The following is a 10,575-nucleotide window of genomic DNA, read 5'->3' as shown; positions in this document are numbered from 1 at the left end:
AAACCGAGAAGGGACTTTCGGACTTCAGACTTTGGACTTTCAGACTTCTTCAGAATTTAGACTTGAGACTTCTTCGGACTTCAGACCCTGGTATCAATCTTCCAATTTTTCATTCTTTGTTGTTGTGTACCAACATGGATGATGTAAGTAGATTACCATATCGAGGTGCACTGCGGGGGAAAAAAGACTACGTCGGAGATAGTTTTGGTTTGTAATTTAAGTGATTTGGGACCTCCGAGTGTCTCTGCTTCCGACACAAGCGCCAAGGCGAACGTCCCCCCACTGCCTGTTGTGGAAAAGGAAGAAATTAACTTTCAGCGAAAGATGAGCTTGGCCGAGGTTCCTTTGGTGTCGTGTACAGGGGCGTGTGGGCCGGAACCGAAGTTGCAGTGAAGCATGTTAAAAATACGAAACACCAAGTGTCTTCAGACAGTCATGGAAACCGAAGTACGAATTCACAGCATGGTTCACCAACCAAACATTGTGCAAATTATGGCCGTTTCATATCTGAAAAACTCTATTTACCTGGTCCCGGAACTTATCAAGGGGCGAAGTTTGGAGGAATTGCTATTTAACGATGACGAAAGCTCTAACACTTTCACGATTCAAAGCTGCAGTTAGCTTGATGTTGGGAAGCAAGTTTCGTCAGCTGTTGCCTACTTGCATAAATTGAAACTTCCTCTATTTCACAGAGACATAAAAACTTACCAATGTGCTGGTAGCCGGGAAAATCCTCATCACAAAGCTGTGCGATTTGGGTTTGAGCAAATTGAAGTCAGCGCAATCCCTTACACGCACGACTAGCTCAGCAATCCAAGGAACTCCCAGAAGAATTCAAGAATTTGTTGGAAAAGGCTTTAGAGCCTCTACGCAAATCGATTGATGAAGTAGAAATAGCGTTTTTCCTCTTCTCCCTTGAATTTTGCTTCAGTTTTCTTGCTGACCTGTAATTTGATTTTATTTAATGCTCATGTCAACCAGCCGCCTGGCTCCGCTGGCCCCCATGGTTATTCCAGGTAGCCAGTACTCTAATTTTTACTTTTAATATTTTCGTTGTTGTAATTTATTTTTGGCGGAACTGAGCGTTGGTTCACAAAAAACGATTAAAAAAATAAGACACAACTGAGGACATTTTCGGTTACTTCGGTATAAATATTCTCGACAAACATTTTCCACTATACGGCTACGCTTCTGACGAAACATGCAGATGTATTGCCAAAAGTTCATTTCTAACACGGAAAAGCTGACGCAATTGGCTGTTACAAAGACCCGAAAATGGAAATAGAAAGGTATGTCATAGTGGATTGGAAGGTTCTCGACATCTTGAACTCCTGAGAGAAGAACAAAAACGCTTTTGGGAAATACCATTATCAGTGTTTAATCTACGCAAGACTTCTTCAGCTTCATATGGATCTTGACTACCTGCCACACATTCTGATCGTACCCATCAGTTCAATAACTGGAAAAGACTTCTACCTTGCGTTGCTCTGGGATTACCCTGAGGATTGTAAACAAGCGATTGAAAGCTTCAAGTGGTCTAATAAATCTTTTAATGCTCTAATATTTGCGCTATCTAATACCTCTTCCTAATATGACTGAAACAGTTTTAAAAACACCTTAGTGATTAGCTACACGTTTCTTATTTGGATTTCATGAAACTAGGATCGATGGACCGAACGCTACCCGAATTTTAAATGTCTTTACTCACTTTGATTTCTATTTTTTGTTTTAGCTGTTGGAGAGAGGTACGAAAATCGCAATTGAGAAGGGACTTATTTCTCTCGATGAGTAAGCGTATTCCATGGTTTGTCTGAACTTTTTCATGTCCTATGGGATCCTACTCAATCATGCCCATCTTTCATAACCTGCTTCGATGAATCCTTTCTAGTAGCTCGTAATAATCATTTTAGTTGAGCACTATAGGTTACTAATTCCCACGAATGGAACTCTATTAGATTCACACCAGAATGACTTGCCACTGATTCGTGGCAGTAGTCTTAGTGAATAGTAGGTTACTTATGTTTAGTGAGAGAGACAGTGAAAAGCTATTTCTGACAAAAGAGCTCGTGAAGAAGGCCGTAGTCAATACTTTGTCGGCTCGAGACGCATCAGAGCTTAGGAATCAGGCAACGGGCGTCAAAGGAAGCAATAGTGGGGTCATGAGCCCCTTATTCCAAGTGGAGGTCACCCTGGCCTCAGAACAGACCGCGTTTCTGGTCCAAATTTCAGTTTGCGAGTCTTATTCTTCCCTTGTTTATTTATTCATTGAATTTCCCATTTCCTATTTAGTTCTTGTAAGAAGGCTCAAATTTTTTCCAATTTTTTCTAGCCTCCTTATAACAGCATTAGCCTGTTGTAAGCGGTAGTTCAGCACGGTGAATCGTTAATATCCACGTGCTTGTATTATTTACGTAATTTGTTGCAGCGTATGTAGTTATAAACGTCATTTTATTATAAAGTTTCCAATGATATATGGCATTAACATTTTGTATTTTCAATATTCAATAGTTTCTTGTAATAATTACTTACGTCGTTCAGATTGTCAGATTTGTAGATCCTCAGCTGGGGATAAATCCTTAAGATTTTAGTAATTCCACAGCCTAACTTCGAGAGTAACTGGCAACGAACTCTGCAATATGTCGACCTTGCGATGTTAGAGCTTGTTATACGAAAGAGATTGTCGTCAAGAGTGATCTATTATGGTATCGGCAGCCTTGTAATTCCTGTGTGCCTATTTGAGGGTTCACTCCAAAAAGTGCTCTGTAATGTTATCACCAGCCTGACTGGCTCGGAGTTTATATGCAAATACCTGAGAATGTAAGCCTAGGCTGTCTAGTAAAAGAAAACTGAAACTTAATTGCAATAATTGTAGATTATCGAAAGTAAAGGAATTCTGTAAGGTATTGGTATGGAGCATATTATTGCTGATGCAAATTTAGTGTAAGAGAACATTTGTTGTTAGAATGCAGCATATTTCGCCAAGGTGGTTTCCGCACAATAAAGAACTTGTTTACTTTAAGGCGGCGTATGTTGGTTGTTGCGTGATAGAGAAGAGTATCTATCGCACTCGTCTCTTAATAACTTAAAAAACCACAACCTAATAAATTGTGATTCACTTTGTTTGGTTGTGTGTACGAGTGACTCTGATTTTCGACGAAAACTGTCCGTGTTGTACGCAAGGATTTGGTGTACAAGGCTCCGAAAAGTAAAACGGAATCAGGAAAGAAACACGTTTGCCATGCTAAAAGCCTTTTAAAGAGTTACCTTTAAATAGATTAATTGTTTATAAATAATTCAAGTAGTACGCGCGCTCTGATTGGCCATAAAACCATTTTACATGAGCGTATGTAAACACGGTTTTCATACTGAATCTTCTCGCGGAGTTCTCCTTGCTATTTATTTAACAGTAACTCAGTTTCTTTAAGTTTGTTTTGAGTACAGTAATGGAAGAAGAAGATTTTCCTAATTTTTCTTTGGAGTTTAATTTTCCCAGTATTCAAGAAACGGCTGAAAAGCCAAATGAACAACAATAACAAGCACCTCGCTTTCCTTTGTTGCAAGAAGAGGCTCTTGATGAAATTATAACTGGTTCGGAAGCGAAAAGAACCAAATATGCCACTCTGAACGGGGTAAAAACGTTTAAAGGTAAAGTATTTTTACCGTTTTACAAGGAAAACTTGAGATAGTACTAATAGCAAACCCCAGTAAAATTTACAGTACTAATATTTGCAACTCGTTCATGCACGTAAATCAGTATAAACATCGATAGTATAACAAACTTTTGAACTTATAAAACAACAAACAATTGAAATAAAAGAAAACAACAAAATTAAAATTCTATCACCATTTTTATTCAAGATTGGGCGACTAAAGGGCAGTTTTAAAGCCACTAGAGACCATGACTCCATCTGAGCTTGACTCACACTTGCGGAAATTTTACGCTGAAGCAAGAACAAAGAAAGGGGAAGACTACAGCCGTTGTGCGCTTCTCGGCTTCAGAAACGCAATTGAGCGCTACTTCAAAAACCCTTCCTGTAAACGAGGAATAAAAATCACAGGAAACCCGGTCTTTCAGAGTTCTAACAAAACGTTAGACGCAAAAACCAAAATGCTGAAAAAAGAAGGGAAAGAAAACATTACTCACAAGCCTGCTATAGCTCCTGAAGATCTAACAAAATTTAAAACCTCAAGTGTTGTCCTCCCGTCAACTCCGCTTTGGACTGTTGAGAAATGTATGGTTTCACACCACTCTTTATTGGTGTCGCCGAGGTCGAGAAGGTCAGCGCTCTTTAACTCCGCAAAGCTTTATCTTTGATAAAGATGCAAGAGGCAAAGCATATGTCACAATCGCCCATGACGAGAGCACCAAAAACCACCAAGGAGGAGTTGCCGACATCACAACTTATGAAAAAGATGGGCGAATGTATGAAACTAAACAAGCAGGCGATGGATATTCTGCAATGAAGCTTTATTTGGAAAAAATTAATCCAGGATGCCAAGCTTTCTTACAGTTTTCGAAAAGAAATTGGCAAGCAAGTGACAACGTTTGGTAAGAAAATTGCCCACTCGGCGTCAACAAACTCGGCAACATGATGCGCGAGATCAGTCAAGAAGCCCAACTTTCACGTATTTGCACCAACCATTCTCTGCGAGCAACTGCAATAACTTTGTGGTCGCAAGCTAGCATTTCAAGCCGTCAAATCATGTCAATTTCGGGGCACCGAAATGAGCAAAGCCTCAAGCATTATAACGATCGTCCATCTGAAAATCAGCTACAAGAGTGCAACAACGTTATTTCAGAAGCATTTGGTGACCAAAGTCCGAATTCCCGCCGCGATGTTTTGATGCTAATAACCAATCAATCAAGCCAGCTTTCGCTTGAATTCGGTAGTGAGAGAGCAATGAATTTCTCTGGTTTGTTCACCTCGTGCAAGTTTGGCGACGTGCACATAAACTTTCAACAGCCTCCGGACGAATCTTCTTAAACAATTGAACTCTTGAACAAGAGGTCCCTTGATTGCGAGATAATGACTTCAGGGTTAGCTTCGAGCATTGTTTTCCTGGAGTCTTAATTTAGTTTGGTTGCGTTTTGAGGAAGCTCTGAGGAAGAGAGGGGTGTGCGCGTAGAATTGCGATCGTTACGATGTCAATTAAAAGCGTATTTTTTTCTCTTAACAATTGATTGTTTTAATAAGTTTCGAAGTTCTCCTTCTAAGGCAACTACGATTAATTTTGCAGATATTTTTTTAATCAAACATTGTTCTAAACGACATCTTGAACTATCCTGCGTTCTTCATATATTACTGCGACGCAGCGAATGAATTAAGGTCTCCGCGAAATTACAACTGAAATACTTTTTTGGCTTCCTAATTACTCTTTATTATCTGAAAATCGATGCACAGAAAAACACGCCGTCATTTAGTTTACACTATAATGTACTCAACAGATCTAGTCTCGCTCTATCTCGACTCTGCTGATACTGGGAGGGACAAATGGTTGAAATGCTCTCGGACTAATCTTATTTCTCATATCAAAATTGTACAAAATTAAATGATCCATTAGGATCACTGATCACTGGCGGGTACCTCCGCCAACGTCATTTACTGCATAACTTGCACTTACTGCAATAAGTTATACATTGGTGAAACAGGTAGGCGACCAGGTGACCGATTCCGAGAACACCTTCGCGACGTAGAAAGAAATGACAAGGACACATCCAAACCAGTCGCTAGACACTTTAATCTCCCTAATCATTCTAAACAACATATGGTGGTTTGCGGCCTTTCCTTACATCTAGGCTAAGATAAAGTCTTCGTTGTAGTTGTTCTTTGAAAAAAAAAAACAAAAAAAAAACGTGTTTTTGACAGGATGCAGACTAAGTTTTGATGGCATCCCATTCCAAATTGTGGGGGTCAAAGTTTTAGAATGCCAAAATGGGCCAGACAGAAATAAGGCACTCAAAAGGAAGGAGGCTCAAAAGAGACTACAAAAAGATGTAAGCATGCATAATAATTAACTAAATAAGAATGTAAACAAGATGATATTATTACTTAAGGACTCCCAAAGAGGATATCATATATAGGGCATTACATAGTTATTGATTTACCTTCACCTATTTGCTCTTAAGCTAACAAGGTGGTAAGTCCCAACTGATTTTTCTAAGCAAGTTGGTGAGCACTCACCTCTCCCTCAGGGCTAATAGCATGCAATAATGTTTTCTTTTTTACCACTTGCAAGTAAAAGGACATATCACATTTTATTTGTTAAAATAAGCAAAGTCACAAAAAAGGACCACTGTGACTGCAGTTTACAAGGTAGGAATCAAGTACTATTTTAAAGGATACTTTTCATTACTTCTAAGTTTATTGATAACTTGACTATTACCATATGACTGCTCTATCTAACAATCAAATAAATCTATTTGGTTTCAGAAGGAGAGTGCTGATCACTGCTATAACAACACCAAACAGCGCTTTATAGAACAGGATACGAAGAAATGTGACTGTCCAGCAAAGATTCACCTAAGGAAAATAATCAAGTATCCTGAAAATAAGGTCAGTTTATTTAAATTATTGAATAAGGGTTCAGGGGGCACTACCATTAACATGAATGATCACTAGCCTAATAAAGGGTGCTTAATCCCAATGGGCCTTGTGTTACATGTAGGTGAAGTGGACATATGATAAGACAACCTGGACATTTCGTTGTGCAGAATTGAAACAAATTTACCTGTAATGAAAGAGTTAGAAACCAATTTTTCAAATATTATTTTAATTAAAACATTGTATCATTAGATTTCAGAGAACACAAAGAGTAGAAGGGAGACAATGTCAAAATTTCTGAGAACATCCCTAGAGTCAGAAAAGAAGCAAACAATAGCTACAGAGGAGCGTATATACATATTACTTCCTAAACCTACAGATCACTTATTTCACCCCATGGGGAGGGTAAGTACTTGGCCATGAATTAAATTTTTTTGGAATCAGGAAACTGTAGTTTGGTGGGGGATTTAAGGTCACTTAACTTAACACAGATCATCAGTCTACTGTAGACTGTGCTGCTTCCACTATCATGTGGAATATATATAAAGAATGAACAAAGATTATACATCACAACAAAAGACCAATTAAATGTACTACATGTACAGCTTCTTTTAGCTACGCAAGCAGTTATTCCTCAAACTCAATGTCAAGACTATAATATCACAGTTTTATCAGAGAGGGATTTCCACTAGCACTGTTTTAATGGAATGCTGTCATGGACTATTTAAATGGATTTTCTTAAAAAATACAGTGTTCAGTAATCTGTAATTATAACGTTCTGTAACTATGACTGAAAAACCCTACCAGAGGACTGCCTATAGTAATGTTGGTACAATTTGCATTATTATTCATTCAAAATAGTTCCCTGTTTCTGATAGGTTAAAACCACTTGCATCATGCTGTTGACCAAATTTGGAAAAAATTTTCTCATATTGAACCAATGACATCAAAAGCAGCTGGCTCCAGGTTATTGAACCATTGACCAAGAAAACCTGGGGATGAGGTTGTGTAATTTTTTAAATTAATAAATAATAAAGCAATTATTCTTTCTTTCTTGTTGTGTAATCAGACTGCAGGGCTACTTCAGCCTATTGATGAGACACTGGTTAAAAAAATTCATGAGCTTGTTGGAAGTGGTGTTAATTGTGTTTCTGAAATGCAACGGCACCTGCATCATTATGTAAAGAAGGAACTTTTCACAGGCCAACAGCCTCCAGATCTAACCAACAGACGGTTCTTCCCAACAACCATGGATGTCAGGAACCACATGTATCGTGCCACAGTGGTATGCAGACATTCACAAATTGATCAAGAAAACCTTGACTTAAAAATCAAGAAGTGGAAAGAAGAAAGCCCAGATGATAATTTCTTTTTCAGGCCTAATACTGCCTTACAAGTGATAGTGAGTCCTATCAACAACCACAGTCACTGAAGGAAGAAGACAGCACTGATGTAATTAAAACAAGTATAGGTGATCCATCCAACAACCTCCTCCTTGTTCACCAGACAAAGTGGCAAAGAGAGCTGCTTTTAAAGTATGGTGGCAAAATTTGCCTATTGGATGCAACATACAAAACTTTAACGCTAATTGCCCTCCCCACATTCTTTCTGTGTGTGAAAACCAATGTAGATTACTGTGTTGTTGCTTCTTTTGTGGTTTGGCTGGAAAATGCAGATGCCATTAATGAAGCTCTACAGCTCATTAAGGACTGGAACCCAACACGGAACCCTGATTTCTTTATGGTGGACTTCAGTGAGGCAGAGATCAATGCCATTGAAAGGCTGTTTTCAAGTAAGCATGCTGGTAAATATCGATAATAACCATTTTATAACCATTTTCTTTATTTCATGTGGGAAGTATAGAGAGGCAATACTTATTACTAGGAATAACTTCTTTCCCCCCCCCCCCCAAAAAAAAAAGAAAAACAAATTCTTTCTTACAGGACTAACCTGAAGATAGTGACAATAAATTATTGCCAATTACCAGTAATTCTCCAGACATTCCAAAATCATTACTTTAATTTCATGAAAATATCAACAGTGTTCATACTTGTCCTGGAAAACCTGGAAAGTCCCGGAATTTTATTTTGGCATTTCCACAACTGGAAAGTCCTGCAAAAAGGCTTCTGGTCCTAGAAAGTTTTGGAAATCTTTTAGAATCAATTAGAAAATAAGAAATGTGTAGATGATGGTAAGGATAATTAACATTGAGATCTTGGAAACAAAAGGGCCAATGTGTATTTTAGATTCCTAGAAAAAATCAATGTTACTATTATAACAATAATGATAATAATAAATTACTAGTACTATTATTATTATTATTAGCATTATTAGTATTATGTTTAGTAGTAGTAGTAGTAATAGTATTATTACTTTACTCCATGGCTCACAGGTCATGCTAGGCGCCCTTTGTTGGTAGTTTAATTTTTAGCATACAATAGGCCTTGTGTTAGCTGAAGTGGTTGGCAGCATGTATTCTCTTATCAGAGAGATTTTACAACTCAGTTTTATAACTGTTCCAGGCTGTATTGTGTATATTTGTGATTTCCATCGAGAACAAGCATGGGTACAGTGGATCAACAACTCAAAGAATGGCATTAACAAAGACAAGAAAGACAACCTCCTGAACAGTTTGCGAAACCTTGCAAGAACTTCCACAGAAGGGGACTTCAATTTAGCACTTAGAGATCTTCAAGACAGTGAACTGTGGAGGACCAATACAAGACTCCAAAAGTGGATGAACACAACATGGCTTCCCGAAAGACAGGCAAGTGTATCCCTTGCACACATTATAATAATTGTGGAATTATCCCTTATAAATTATCCGGCAACAATTCAAGATTTTTGGCTTAAAAATTACACATCTTATTATGTTCACTTAAAATCCTTGTTGCTCTGACTTTAAACATCAAACAGGCCATCTTCTCAGATGATGTCATTTTGGGCCATGAATCATTCAGCATGAGTCTGAGATGAGTCCAAGATGCTCTTACAAGGAGATCCGCAAGGTGAAAATCAGATTACATGCAGCTTATATTCATGAAGTTTACTTGGACACTTTGTTTCTATTGGCAGCACTGGGTTTGGGCATACAGGAAGGACCGCTTCAATGTGAAAGTGAACACTACAAATGGTGTGGAAAGAAAGAATAGGACATATAAGCACCAGTTTCTTGCAGACAATAGAGACCAGACCTTAAGTGGTGTCATCACAGTTTTAGTGACACAATTTCTACCAAATGAGTACTGAAGGTAAGGAATCAAAAGCTCATCTTGACCTTAAATCTCAGTGTGTTATATATTGATATCACATGACTATGATTTTAGGCCTAAGGTGTTTTCAGAGAATGTAGATATATAAAAGTTTTTTTTCATCAAGTGAGAAGATGTATAAAGGTGTCATGCTTACTGTGGGATGAAAATTGCCTGTAAGAATTTCATGGATGATACTTATAGACCCACATTTAATCCATAGGTTATATTCTACAAGTTCAAATTGAAATACTTAACATTTAGGAGGAAGCTCAAGCTGAATATTCGAATGTTGACCGTCGGTGTACTGTCATCACACAATCATCTTAAAATTGTGAAATATGTACATCAATTTATTTAATACAAGTTTGAAGGCTTATCGTGTGATAAACGTCTGATTAAGTACCTCTTCAGAAATTTCTATACATATAAGTTTAACACAAATGCAGTTAAATTAATACTTATCTTTCTCGAGTATTCTGATGTCATTGTTCTTCTGCTCACTTAGCAGCTATGAGGTTTAGGTCGATGGTGTGTAGGATTTCAGAGGTGTTGCCAATCAATCAGATCGACCGAAATCAGGTTGACAACTTACGAACCGGCCAAACATTTCGTTAACAGCGCCATCGATCAAAGTATCATTACAGTCCAACAAAGGACCTGTTTTTCTGTTCAAATCTGGCAGAGACTGGCTCAGACTCACTACGCGAACTTCCTAACACTCGAGTACCCTGTGAGTACGCGTCAACAAGAAAAAGCGGAAGTTACGTTGTAAACTGCGG

The 10,575-nt window shown here is 38.1% G+C and overlaps 1 pseudogene; it reads left to right on the top strand.

Annotated features, from left to right (window-relative positions):
* Positions 1-3,898: 3,898 nt before the first annotated feature.
* LOC136282993 (calcium-responsive transcription factor-like) lies at positions 3,899-8,227 on the top strand (annotated as a pseudogene).
* Positions 8,228-10,575: the final 2,348 nt, after the last annotated feature.

This window comes from Pocillopora verrucosa, chromosome 8, assembly GCF_036669915.1.
Source record: "Pocillopora verrucosa isolate sample1 chromosome 8, ASM3666991v2, whole genome shotgun sequence".
NCBI lineage: Eukaryota > Metazoa > Cnidaria > Anthozoa > Scleractinia > Pocilloporidae > Pocillopora > Pocillopora verrucosa.
This window is presented reverse-complemented; position numbering and strand designations above follow the sequence as displayed.